Here is a 3980-nt window from a genome sequence, read left to right as displayed (position 1 = left end):
CACAACTCTCTGTAGAGGACCTGACCGAATTCTTCAAAGAAGAAGAAGACATGGCAGCCGAAAACAACAACAATGCAAACAATGCAAGGAAGGTGCTGGGTGACTTTACTGCACCTACTCCCGACTTCTATGGGAGAAGCATCTCTATCCCTGCCATTGGAGCAACAACTTTGAGCTTAAGCCTCAATTAGTTTCTCTAATGCAACAGAATTGCAAATTCCATGGACTTCCAATGGAAGATCCTCATCAGTTCTTAGCTGAGTTCTTGCAAATCTGTGACACAGTCAAGACTAATGGGGTAGACCCTGAGGTCTATAGACTGATGCTATTCCCTTTTGCTGTAAGAGACAGAGCTAGAATATGGTTGGACTCTCAACCTAAAGAAAGCCTGGACTCTTGGGAAAAGCTAGTCAATGCCTTCTTGGCAAAGTTCTTTCCACCACAAAGATGGAGTAAGCTTAGAGTGGAGGTCCAAACCTTCAGACAGAAGGATGGAGAATCCCTCTATGAAGCTTGGGAAAGATACAAACAATTAATCAGAAAATGTCCCTCTGACATGCTTTCTGAATGGAGCATCTAGGTATTTCTATGATGGTCTCTCTGAACTATCTAAGATGTCCTTGGATAGCTCTGCTGGAGGATCTCTTCATCTGAAGAAGACGCCTACAGAGGCTCAAGAGCTAATTGAAATGGTTGCAAATACCAATTCATGTACACTTCTGAAAGGAATCCTGTGAACAATGGGACTAGTCAGAAGAGAGGAGTTCTTGAGATTGACACTCTGAATGCCATACTGGCTCAGAACAAGATATTGACTCAGCAAGTCAATTTGATTTCTCAAAGTCTGTCTGGAATGCAAAATGCACCTGGCAGTACTAAGGAAGCTTCATCTGAGGAAGAAGCTTATGATCCTGAAAACCCTTCAATGGAAGAGGTGAATTACCTAGGAGAACCCTATGGAAACACCTATAATTCTTCATGGAGAAATCACCCAATTTCTCATGGAAGAATCAAGAGAGACCTCAACAAGGTTTCAATAACAATAATGGTGGAAAAACAGCCTTTTCCATCATCTTCTCAGCAACAGACAGAGAGTTCTAAGCAGAATACCTCTGACTTAGCAACAATGGTCTCTGATCTAATCAAAACCACTCAAATTTTCATGAATGAAACAAGGTCCTCCATCAGAAATTTGGAAGGACAAGTGGGACAGCTGAGCAAGAAAATTACTGAACTCCCTCCTAGTACTCTCCCAAGTAATACAGAAGAAAATCCAAAAGGAGAGTGCAAGGCCATAACCATGGCCGAATATGGAGAGGAAAGAGAGGAGGTGGACGCCACTGAGGAAGACTTCAATGGGCGTGCACCAATCTCCTCTGAGTTCCCCAATAAGGAACCATGGGAATCTGAGGCTCAAAAATGAGACCATAGAGATTCCATTGGACTTACTTCTGCCTTTCATGAGCTCTGATGAGTATTCTTCCTCTGAAGAGGATGAGTATGTCACTGAAGAGCAAGTTGCTAAATACCTTGGAGCAATCATGAAGCTAAATGACAAGTTATTCGGAAATGAGACTTGGGAAGATGAACCTCCCTTGCTCACCAAAGAACTGGATGACTTGTCTAGGCAAAATTACCTCAAAAGAGACAAGATCCTGGGAAGTTTTCCATACCTTGTACCATAGGCACCATGACCTTCAAGAAGGCCCTGTGTGACTTAGGGTCAAGTGTGAACCTCATGCCTCTCTGTAATGGAGAAGCTAGGGATCTTTGAGGTACAAGCTGCAAAAATCTCACTAGAGATGGCAGACAACTCAAGAAAACAAGCTTATGGACTTGTAGAGAATGTTTTGGTTAAGATTGAGGACCATTACATCCCTACCGATTTCATAGTCCTAGAGACTGGGAAGTGCATGGATGAATCCATCATCCTTGGCAGACCCTTCCTAGCCACAACAAAGGCTGTGATTGATGTTGATAGAGGTGAACTAATCATTCAAGTGAATAAAGAATCCTTTGTGTTTAAGGCTCAAGGATACCCCTCTGTCACCATGGAGAGGAAGCATGAAGAGCTTCTCTCAAATCAGAGACAAACAGAGCCCCCACGGTCAAACTTTAAGTTTGGTGTTGGGAGGCCACAACCAAACTCTAAGTTTGGTGTTGAACCCCCACATTCAAACTCTAAGTTTGGTGTTGGAAGGTTCCAACATTGCTCTGAGTATCTGTGAGGCTCCATGAGAGCCCTCTGTCAAGCTACTGACATTAAAGAAGTGCTTGTTGGGAGGCAACCCAATGATTATATTTTATATATTTCTCTTTGTTATTTTATGTTTTTTTGTAGGTTGATGATCATAAGAAGTCACAAAATCCATTGAAAAAGCAAAAACAGAATGAAAAACAGGAAGAAAAACAGCACACCCTGGAGGAAGAATTCACTGGCGTTTAAACGCCAGTGAAGCTAGCATTTGGGCGTTTAACGCCCAGTCTGGCACCATTCTGGGCGTTTAACGCCAGAAAGGGGCACCAGACTGGTGTTAAACGCCAGAAAAGGGCTAGAACCTGGCGTTAAACGCCAGGAATGGGCACCAGCCCGGCGTTTAACGCCAGAAATAGCTCAAAACGTGATTTTGAGCAACATTTGGTGCAGGGATGACTTTTCCTTGACACCACAGGATCTGTGGACCCCACAGGACCCCACCACCACTCTCTCTCTTCTTCCCCCATTCACCAATCACCTCAACACCTCTTCCCCAAAAACCCTTCACCTATCAAATCCCATCTTTCTCCTCACCACTCACATCCATCCTTCATAAAACCCCACCAACCTCACCCTTCAAATTCAAACCACTTTCCCTCCCAAACCCACCCATAATGGCCGAACCTCATCTCCCCTCTCTCCTATATACACCCTTCTTCACCCCTTCATTTTCACACAACCTAAACAACACTTCTCCCCCTCTTTGGCCGAATACACCACCATCTCCCTCTTCCTCATTTCTTCTTCTTTTACTCTCTTCTTTCTTCTTTTGCTCGAGGACGAGCAACCATTTTAAGTTTGGTGTGGTAAAGCGTTGCTTTTTTCGTTTTCCATAACCATTATGGCATCCAAGGCCGGAGAAACCTCTAGAAAGAGGAAAGGGAAGGCAAAAGCTTCCACATCCGAGTCATGGGAGATGGATAGATTCATCTCAAGGGTGCATCAAGACCACTTCTATGAAGTTGTAGCCTTGAAGAAGGTGATCCCCGAGGTCCCCTTTTCACTCAAAAAGGGTGAATATCCGGAGATTCGCCATGAGATCCGAAGAAGAGGTTGGGAAGTACTTACCAACCCCATTCAACAAGTCGGAATCTTGATGGTTCAAGAGTTCTATGCCAATGCATGGATCACAAAGAACCATGATCAAAGTATGAACCCGGATCCAAAGAATTATCTTACTATGGTTCGGGGGAAATACTTGGATTTTAGTCCGGAAAGTGTAAGGTTGGCATTCAATTTGCCTATGATGCAAGGAGATGAACATCCTTACACTAGAAGGGTCAACTTTGATCAAAGGTTGGACCAAGTCCTCACAGTCATATGTGAAGAGGCGCACAATGGAAGAGAGATTCAAGAGGCAAGCCGGTTCAATTAAGAAGGCATGACCTCAAGCCCATGGCTAGAGGATGGTTGGAGTTCATTCAACGCTCAATCATTCCCACTAGCAACCGTCCGAAGTTACTCTAGACCGGACCATCATGATTCATAGCATCATGATTGGAGAAGAAGTGGAAGTTCATGAGGTTATAGCCCAAGAACTCTATAAAGTGGCGGACAAGTCTTCCACCTTGGCAAGGCTAGCCTTTCCTCATCTCATTTGTCACCTCTGTTATTCAGTTGGAGTTGACATAGAAGGAGATACCCCCATTGATGAGGACAAGCCCATCACCAAGAAAAGGATGGAGCACACAAGAGACCCCTCTCATCAAGAGATCCCTGAGAT

The 3980-nt window shown here is 44.1% G+C and overlaps 1 non-coding gene across 1 annotated transcript; it reads right to left on the bottom strand.

The window, feature by feature from the left end:
• Positions 1 to 454: 454 nt before the first annotated feature.
• Positions 455 to 562, bottom strand: LOC130956741 (small nucleolar RNA R71). The gene has a single exon (XR_009077198.1). It is a non-coding gene; the product is annotated as a small nucleolar RNA R71 (small nucleolar RNA).
• Between the last annotated feature and the right edge of the window lie 3418 nt (positions 563 to 3980).

Source organism: Arachis stenosperma, chromosome 1, assembly GCF_014773155.1.
Source record: "Arachis stenosperma cultivar V10309 chromosome 1, arast.V10309.gnm1.PFL2, whole genome shotgun sequence".
Taxonomy (NCBI): Eukaryota; Viridiplantae; Streptophyta; class Magnoliopsida; order Fabales; family Fabaceae; genus Arachis; species Arachis stenosperma.
The sequence above is the reverse complement of the archived record's forward strand: the minus strand, read 5'-3'. Positions and strand labels throughout refer to the sequence as shown.